Raw genomic sequence first — 10,766 nt, 5'->3', positions numbered from 1 at the left:
TTTTGCACTCAGATTATCCACATATTTAAAAACAGGCAACAAAACCTCGTAGGTGTTGTCCTAAACTCAATGCACGTTCAATGCAATCAGCTATAACTTGTCTATATCTCCAATAAGAAGTTCCTGAGGACAAGGACTACATCCCCCAGGAGAGGTAGAAGTAAGGCCTTGCCTGTGGTTGTGCTTGACAAATTTTTATTTCTTAGTGTGAAAAATGAATACTTGGGGAAAACTGTACAACTATAAATGAAAGCAGAGCTGAGAAACCCTTGAACTGATACTCTAGTTAATCACGTGTAAACAAAACAACTATTCACATCCTATTCCATAGGGTTTCTCTCAAAATGTGTCTTGTTATGTACAAAGTGCTTAGTAGAAGGAGAAGAGGGTAGGAATGGGCTACTCTGGAGCCTTGAATATCTTGCAGTCTAGCTCTGGAGACCAGACATGAATGCAGGAAGAAATAACTAGCAATATGTGTGTAGAATGTGAATCTCTCTCCACAAACTCAAGTGGGCAAGAAATATGAGTTCATTTCTAGTTTTAAAAAGGTGCATTTCTTTAATATAGAAAATAGTGAATGTCTACAATTCATATCAGATTTAGATTCATCTGAGTGGCAGAAATGTAATTCTAGGCAATTTAAAGACCTCCCTCTCTCTTTTTCCGTGGTGTCAGGCCTAAGTTTGAGGGATCAAGATGCTAGGAAAAATAGACAGGCATCCAAGTTGGCATCTACTGAGATCTGTTGTCCCACTGGCCTGCAGGGATTGAACTACTCAGACTGCTGCTTGGATGGGCCTTGCACCCATCCAAAGAGCTCCTTCTGGTCCAGTGACTGTCCCTGCTGACAAAGTTCTTCCTGAGACCCCTGCATGTTACTGGACCTGGGGTGGGGTTTGAGGGGCTATCCAAGGGCCTTCAGCAATTCTGTGTTCTTCATGAGCATATAGGAATCATTCATTAGATGCACATCAAGTTGGGCGGGGGGCACTCTGTGAGGCAGCCTCAGGCCCATGCATCTAGACAAACTCCATAGCCATACCCCATAGCCATTTCTATTCTGACATCTTGAAGCCTCTTCAATCTCTCTGTGCCACTAGGGGCAGCAATCTCTACTTCCCTGAGATTGCGGTTGTCTCCCAGCCAAAACAAACCAGCAGCTCATGTTTTTTATTTCCCCTCTGATAGTCAGGGACACTTGCTACTCTTGACCCATCAAATGGTCCTTTGCAGTGGGAAATCTTGTTCCTGCGTCACTGCGTATCCTCTCAAATCTACTAACTTCTCCTGAGAATGCCTTGTTCCCTGTAGGCTTTATATATTTGAATTCAGGTCAGAGAAACACTTCTTTTTTCTCTGAGCCAGTGGATGGCCCATCGTCTAGCTGCAAAATGGAAGAAAGGCCATAGGGTTACAAGAAAATACACACAAAATCCTCAGGTAATAGGTTAAGCCATCTTGACACCAATGAATGTTCAAGATACTCACGGAAGAGATGGGCAAGTCTAGACTTGAGATAGGCTCGGGCCTGCTGAGCAACTGACCTTTTCTTCACTTAGTCTGGCAGCCAATACTCAGAAAGTGCAGGGGTTGCTCTGCACCCACTGCTTGTGAACAGGCGTGCATGTAGTTAGAGTTTCCACAATGGTCAGGCAGAAGGAGAGACTGGAATAGGATAAGACCTCTTGTAATTGTGGAAGAGGCCATCTGGCTCTGGCACAACACTCATTCCATGGGAGAAACCCCAGGGGAGACTTCAGGGCATAGCAAACCTCCAAACCTCCAAGATATGTTCCCTCCTGTTTTCTATCACCATCTCTTTAAATTTTTGTCTTCTTCACTACCTGTTGTATCTGTTCATGTCCTTCACCCATTATGACATACACGAAAAATGTCACAGAAGCATAAAGCTTAATGAATATATTTTATAAATATTAATATAAATGTTAACATTGTTATTTTTGGTAGGTTCAATTGATGACTTTGGGCAAATTGCTTAACCCCTTTATTTGTCTATTCATTTAACAATTATTAAGCACCTACTATGTGCTAGGCACAGTGCTAGTTGTTGGAATATAATAAGTAGCAAAACCTACATAGTTGCTACTCTTCTGGGACTTACACATTTGTGGGAGAAACACAAAAATATTTTTTAAAAAATCACACAAATACAAATAACTTATAATGATTGCTATGAAGGAAAAGTTCATGGAGCCACTCTGAGGGAAAAGGAGGCTCTTTGAGGCAGTGACATTTAGCTGATACCTAAAGACAGAAGGTTGAGTAGGGATTAACTTGATAAAGCTTTTGTGCTAGATGAGGGCATTAGTATTTCAGGCCAAGAAAACAGCTCTTGAAAAGACCAGAGTGACTGGGAAGAAGCATCATGAGGTGAGACCAGAAGGAATGAGCAGGCCTTATAGACCATGTTAAGGATTTTAAAAATCTTTTTACTCAGAGCAACTGGAAAGTTTTATATATAAGCATGACACATCCAAATTTGCATTTTAAAAGGTAACTGGTTGTCGTGACATCATCTCTCCTTCATTTCAGCCACCCATTCTTAGAGCCACATCAACATTTCACATCAGGAACTCAGAAATCTTAATCTCTGCTCACAAGCTCCTATTCCATGGTTGTAGCAATTACTCCAGGAATTCCAGTTCTTTCATTTCATCGACACCTCCAGTAGCTTCCTCACTCTATTGTCATCCCTGATCCCTTCACTTTTCTCTCTATCTAGCTAAGATCCTGTGGCCATCATTTAAACCACTCTCATTAATATCCTAAATTATCTTGTCCTAATCTTGTTTGTATGACATCCACCCAGAAGAACTCTGTATTATCCATTTTCACACTGCTAAAAATATACTACCCAAGACTGGGTAATTTATAAAGAAAACAAGTTTAATTGACTCACAGTTCCACCTGGTTGGTGAAGCCTCAGGAAACTTACGGTGATGGCAGAAGGGGAAGCAGGCACCTTCTTCACAAGACGGCAGGAGAGAGTGGAGTGAAAAGTCCAGGGGAAATTGCCATTTATAAAACCATCAGGTCTCATGAGAACTCCCTCACTATCATGAGAACAGCATGGGAGAAACCACCCACGCAATGCAATCACCTCCCTCCAGGTCCTGGGGATTGCAATTTAAGATGAGATTTGGGTGGGGACACAAAGCCTAACCATATCAAACCCAGCATGTAGCAGAGCATCTGGCACAGAGCAGACACACAATAAAAATGTGTAAGTAAATGAATCTAACTATATTCAGCATTTATCGTCATCATTTTCTCACGTTACATTTAGCCTTTCAACTCATTGCAATCTGGCTTCTGCCTTTAGTGTTCCATAGAAACTGATCTTGCTAAGGTCACCAAGACCAAAAATATGTTTTAGTTTTCATCATCTTTGACTTTTCAGGAGCTTTCAATACCATTGACCGCTTCCTCTTTATTATTTTTGGGGGAAGGCACTTGAGCCTTCTGATTTTGCTCTTGCACCTCTGACTGTTCTTTCCATTTTCATTACTGAGTATTGATCCCTCATCTCTACTAATGTAGAAAATGGTGAGCTTCCCTAGGGTTGTGACCCAGGACATCTTCTTTTCTCACTCTTCACTTTCTCCCTAGAAGGTCTTATCATGCTTCAATTTATAGCTATGGTGACAATTCCTAAATCTACTTAAACAACCCCCATCTCCCTTCGAGCTCCATACACAGAAGTACTTTCTTAACAGTTTCTCTTGAATGTATCTTTGGCTTCAAACTCATCCTATCCTGAAATGAACATATTAACTTAAATTTCCAGAACTGCCACTTCTCCAATGTTCTCTGAATCTTGGGAAATGGTAATACCATCAACACTCTTGTTTAAGTCAGAAACCTAGACTCCTCCCTTCCACACATCTAATCAACAAATCTTGTCAAGTCCACATGCCTTAAGTATCTCTCAAAGCCATTACTTTCTGCCACACTGGTTCAGGCTACCATCATAATTAGGCTGAAATAATACAAAGGGTTTTGCCTTGGACACTCTCAATACAGTCTTACCCCATCAAACTAGCCTCTTTATCTCCTCATTTCAGTCATAATGATCTTTTATTTTAATTTAGTTTCTTTTTTTTTTTTTTTTTTTTGAGACAGAGTCTCGCTCTGTCACCCAGGCTGGAGTGCAGTGGCGCGATCTCGGCTCACGGCAAGCTCCGCCTCCCGGGTTCACGCCATTCTCCTGCCTCAGCCTCCCGAGTAGCTGGGACTACAGGCGACCGCCACCTTGCCCGGCTAGTTTTTTGTATTTTTTTTAGTAGAGACGGGGTTTCACTATGTTCGCCAGGATGGTCTTGATCTCCTGACCTCGTGATCCGCACGTCTCGGCCTCCCAAAGTGCTGGGATTACAGGCTTGAGCCACCGCGCCCGGAGGGTCTCACTCTGTCACCCAGGCTGAAATGCAGTGGCATGATGATAACTTACTGTAGCCTAAAACTTCTGGACTCAAACAATCCTCTCACTTGAGCCCCCTACCCCGAGTAGCTGGGACTACAGGCATGTGGCACCACACCCAGCTAATTAAAAAAAAAATTGTGGAGATAGGTTCTCACCATGTTGCCCAGGCTGGTCTTGAACTCCTGGCCTCAAGCTATACTCCCACCTCAGCCTCCCAAGCTGCATAATGACCTCTTAAAAAGTGCAGTTCTTAGAGTAACACCATCTGATGTCACTTTTCCGTTTAAAGCCCTTTAGTACTTCTTCCTGCCCAGTAAGTAACCTCTCCATCTGCCAGCCTCTCTGTCCCACTTTTTCTCCCCTTCAGCTACACTGGACTTCTCTCAGGTGTTTTAGTTTAGCAGGCTTTTTTTCCACTTTAAGGCCTGTGCAAATGCCAGTTCTTTTGTCTGGAATGCTTACCCACTTTCTTTTTGCTTCATTACCTGATTCTCTACAACCGCTTCCTCTTGGAAGCATTCCCTGACCCCCCATACTAGGTTAGGTCCATCTGTTTTACATTGCTTTGTACATTTGTAATTGTTTACTTTTATGTCATTATTTATCTTCCCTGCTACATTATATGCTTCATGGGAGTGGGGATAGGACCTGTCTTGCTCATCTTTGCAGCAATAGCACCTAGGGAAGTGACTGACTAGCTCACTGGAGATGCTCAGTCCATATTTCTTGCTCTAATGACTAATTTACACCTAGTAAATAGTCATAGCTTTACTTTGCCATTTAAAACTGAAACTTGGTAGGGTGTAGTGGTTCATGCCTATGATCCCAGCAATTTGGGAGGCTGAGGTGGGACGATCATTTGAGGCCAGGAGTTCACGACCAGCCTGGGCAACATGGCAAGACCCCATCTCTACAAAAAACAAAATAAACATTAGCCAGGTGTGGTGGTGCATGCTTATGGTTCCGGCTACTTGGGAGGCTGAGGTGGGAGGATCACTTGATCCCAGGAGTTCAAGGCTGCAGTGAGCTATGATTGTGCCACTGCACTCTAGCCCAGGAAACAGAGTGAGACTCTATCTCTAGAAAATAAACAATAACAACAAAAAAGCCTGAAACTCAAGTTCATCTCTTTGATGGTATATTCTGAGCCAAGTAAAATTTTAATTGCATTTTAATTCCCAACTACTAAAGGGTCACATAATGAATTCCATTTCATAGAACATTTATCTGGGCCCTCTGTGAGCAGAGGACTATTAAAACAGGCAATTGAAAATAAGGTAAGTATAATGATTGTCCCCATTTCACATATGAGCATCTTGGAGCATAGAACGGTTTAGTAACTTACCCAAGTCATACAACTAGTGACTGGTAGGCCTAGGATTTGAAGAAACCTGTATTTGAATTTGCATTTGAAACAGAACCCTACATCCATCAACTACACCATACTGCTATGCCTCTGAGAACTTCCTCTCCTTTATAGCAAAAAATAGGCAGGGCGCACTTGTGGGTGTCTGACAGTTCAATTCACCCTGGATAGAAAGCTGTAGGCCCAGGAAACTAAAGGTCAGCACTTGAATCTTTGCCAAGGGTGTGACAACACAATCAGAAGTGTTTCCGCCTCAACCTATGCCCTTCATCTAGAGAGATGAGTGCCACCTGGTGGACATAGTTTTGCGCTATCTTAACTCCTCCACAATACGTATTTAACCATGAATGTAGCTCCACATCCACGTAGGAATGAATTAAATAGACTGTTATGCATTGATAAACTTAGGCACTGTGATGGGCTTCTGAGGGATGAATTCCTCTTTTTTTCTCTTTCTGTTTACATTCAATTTTTGTTGAGTCTACAATGAAGTTTAATTAAAAACAGATAGAAGGAACTTTTTTTGTCATTGCCATTCAGCACCTTTGTCTTTTTTAATAGTAAGAGAGGAAATTTATAAGCAAGTAGACTTAAATTCTCTGACATGTTTTCTTTATTTGTCAAATGGGCTGGTAGTGCGAATTAAATCAATTAATCTGTATAAATGATGGGACAGTGCCCAGGACACAATAAACATTCAGTAAGTGTTGTCTATTATTTTTATTATCCTACAGAAAAATTGGATTCCTTTCTAGAGGTTAAGACAAAGATAAACATTTCAATTTCTGGGATGCTCCAGCATTATTCCTTTTGTAAACAAAGATAGCATAAGACAGAAGCTTAAATATTACAACTAGGCATCAAATTATGGATTAAAGTTTTCATTTATTCTATATATATTTCCTGATTCTCTACTGTATGCTAAGATGGGCTGGAAAGCAATGGTGAGGGACAAGGGTTCATCCCCCCAACTAACTGAGAGTCTAGAGACAGATTTTCTTTGCCACCAGAGGTTCCTAAGCAGTTTTATGGGGAAGGTTAGTGAGAGATGAGGTCACAGTTGTAATTGGAGAGGTGGAGCTTGTTCCTAGTAGTCCTGGTTAATGCTCCCCCTCCTCCAGAGGTAGGGTAGTAACTTCCTTTACCACCCTAAAATTCCTCTCCTTTTCAACAACTGCCAACTAATCCATGCCAAGATGTTAACTATTACCTCTAAAGCTATTACTTAGTTACATAATCCTTCAAAGGAGTGTCTGGATTTTAAGAGAGGACTCTAGAAAAGTTTCTCACAGTCTGGGCTCCCAACCAAAAGACCACCAAATGTCCTTTTTGACCTTAAAATTTTTAGTTAAAAAGTTAGTTCAACAAATATACAAACAAAACCCTCAGTTAATAGGTGAAGCATCTGTAACCTGGTCTACAGGATGGTAGCCAAATGTTCATTAGAAAAATGAAATTAACAATGAATTTTAGTAACTGACACAATTTCATGTACCAGTAGATGTGAAAGGGCTTTAAAAAGGAAAAAAAAAAAACCACTATGCAAATACATGATATTATTTTCCCCACTGCATGCATACTCATGCTTGCAATGCCAGGGATATTGAGAGGTTCAATTTGGGACCTTAGGTCCAGACAGCATGGTTATGATAAAATTCAAAACCAAACTAAGCTAAACAATCATATAAATGAGCAGTCATATAAATCATAGCAGTCATATAAATGAGTTCCATTAAAAAAACAAAAAAACAAGGTTGCTTTTATAAGATAAATACTGCCTGAATTTCTGAAAATATCTCTCTGGATAAAGCATTGGGTGAAAGATTTAATTATGCCTCTGTTACTCTTCAGTACCAAACAATAGATCACAACTCATAAACAGCTTTCTGTTCTGATTTAAACATTAAAATGGTTTTTTGTCATTTTTTGTCAGCTTATCTGTCTGCTTCCTGTCTTGTCCTTCCCCTCCTCCCCATCAATCATCACGAGGTTAAAAAATTTTAAAATACAAATAAAATATTCAGAGGAGAAAATGCCAGAGTACAAGTATATATTAAAATAAAATTAATGGCTGGGTGAATAGGGATGCAGAAGAAATGTGTGCCAACCTATAAAAGTGGCCACTAAATCCCGAATGCATTATGTCTTGTTAGGATTAGGTCATAGATCCAGGATCAAATAATAGATGCTAAGATCTTATTTTTTAAGAACCTTCAAACCACCAAATCCCTTTTTTCACTAGGTTCCCCACCCCAAGTTTTTCAAAATTTCCATGGGGTAGAATGGGACAACAGAGTCACAACCATCAAGTTCTCTGATCATGGTGACCCACACCCTCCCTCCTTTTTCCAATCAGTTCAGCTTTGGGGGAGACAAATAGATAGAGGACCCTGTTATAAACTGTTTGACATTTCCCCAAATTGCCCAGTCCCTTAGGAAAGCATTATGGCATTATCAGGGTGCCAAGTACAGAACTTTTACATAATAGGCACTAAATAAATGTTAGTTTAATGGAATTAAACAGTCTAAGAGGCCCACAGCCAAGTGATGACATGCAGAACCACTGGGGCCTTTTTGAATTCCACTACTGCCGAATGATGCTAATTTATCCTAGACATTTTATCTCCTAGTGACTGGGTTCCCTAGTCTGTGAGACAGTTTGTTCAACAACCAGTCTGGTTTGAACTAAAGAAATTGGTCAATTAATAATTTCGGGAAGTGAGAAGAGTATTGACTCTCCAAAGATGGCTTAAATTAACCTGACATTTATTGTATTCCACCTGCGTTTTCACCAGTGATCATTTTGTATTTTTTAAACTCCTGCTGTCTAGCTGTTTTTTGACCCAGCAAGTTGAACCAGTTTCCGAGTCTAATTGGCATAGCTTGAGTGTCTCCTGGCTAGAGAATGCTTCTTCCAAACCATTCTGTTGTGCTCAAATTGCCCAATCAAGGTCAGCTTGAGGACTTGGGGAGTACCCAGACACCCACTTCCAGTGAGTGACCTTTTTGAGCCAACCATAAATTACAAGTTAATTCCTCTAGTCTCAATAAAACTGGCTAATTCAATCTCTTGTTTTAAAATTGAAAATCTCCCTTAATGTAGCTAGCATTAAATTAACTGCATTTTGCAAATATTGCCCAAAGTGTTGGGGCTTTCCAGAGTTACTCTGAAAACAATAGCAATATTGTACAGATTAATGACAGAAATATGGTGAGATTTTTGTTTAAAACTAAATATTGGGAAAGGCTGGGTGTGGTGAACTTAAAAAACAAATTCAAGACATGGCCTAGGGAGAAAGACTTGTTTTATAGTTAAAAAACCAAGATATGCATATTGGTTCAGCTGCCTAGTTGGATTATAAAGAACCACACCTTGAATACTCTTCATGGCTTTTACTTACTAATCTTTAAAAGTCAACGTGCAGACCTTCTAGGATGAAGGCCTATGAGCTTGCTTTTCTCCGTTCCCTGGAAACCACAGGGAACCACCAGCACAACAAAGATCAAAATACAAAATACTTATGTCAATAAACTAAACGAACACTTTCATATTTCTGCCATAAGAAACATTATAAAGGGCAGTTTCTAAAGAAGCTCTTACTAAATAAAATGTTACTTTAAAATAATTCCTTGATTTCAGCAATTCTGCCTTTGGAATAGATCACATCCATTCTTCATTTTCCCTACTTAATCGCTCTCCCCTCCTTAATCCAAGTTCTTCAAAACATAGTCTTTTCTGGATTTCTAATTCTGACAATCATCTGCAAGATGTCCCTTCCTCCAGGGTTGCTCCTGCACCCACCTTTTTTCCACAAGGCTGCCACAAATCAAAATCTAAAATCAAAGCCAAACTAAGCTAAACAGTATGCTGTTAGTGGAGATATATATATATATATATATATACACACACACACACATATACATATATACACATACACACACACACACACATATATGAAATAAGACAATTCTTCAAAAAGCAAGGGAACAATGAATACAAAGTGTAGGATTGTACTAACCTTTTAGGGGAGACAAGGAGATGACACAGGGAAGAATCATACAAATAAAGCAATGGCATTGGAAATGTTTTCATTCTTAAGTTGGATAATAAAGTTCTACTTCTTATACTGGAAAATGAGTTTGCAAGTATTTGTTCTACTATTCTGATTCATATATGTGATATCCATCCTTTTAAAAATAATCCAATATTGCCTGAGAAACTATTTTAAGTAAAGTGAGTTAAAGTTGATTTTTAAAGTTGATTTTTTAAAGTTGATTTTTTAAAGTTTTAAGTAAACACTGGTACAGATATTATACAAATATGTGAAAGTGGAAAGTATATGACTAAAAATTAGGAAAGTTTGGCTTGTGGGAACAAATGCGTATTTCTTAGACCATAAAAAGTGCAAAGTCTGGTTCAGGTTCACTTTCCCGACAATTTCCTCTCACTGCCATCCTCTCAGACATACCACACAAGTCATAATCTTTCATGCCTCTGTGTCCTTGCGTGTTCTGTATCTTCTTACTGAACTATCTATACTTCTCTGTTGAATGGACTCTTCCTCATACTAGAAGACTCAGCCTAGACGTAACCTTCTCCAAGATACTGACACACCATACTTACTTCCCTCAGGCAGAGTTATTCCCACTTTGCATTTCCAGGGCATCCTCTTTGTTACCCACCCTTTGTTATTGTACTCTGGCACTGTATGTTCACTTTCTGTTTGCTTATCAATCTCTCCTTTAAACAATATATTCCTTAAAACCGATGCTTACTCAACTTGGCATATCCAATATGTAGGACAGAACATGGTATTGGGAAGGTGTTTCACCATAAAGAGCTGAGGAACTGATTTCAATTAATACCCTAAAATGCATTAATAAGCCTTCCTCTGCTTGAGTTGCACTTGTGACCCTCAGCTCACTTAGCCTTCCAAAGAATATAATAATTTG

This window comes from Macaca nemestrina, chromosome 11 (assembly GCF_043159975.1).
Source record: "Macaca nemestrina isolate mMacNem1 chromosome 11, mMacNem.hap1, whole genome shotgun sequence".
Classification (NCBI taxonomy): Eukaryota; Metazoa; Chordata; class Mammalia; order Primates; family Cercopithecidae; genus Macaca; species Macaca nemestrina.
The sequence above is the reverse complement of the archived record's forward strand: the minus strand, read 5'-3'. Positions refer to the sequence as shown.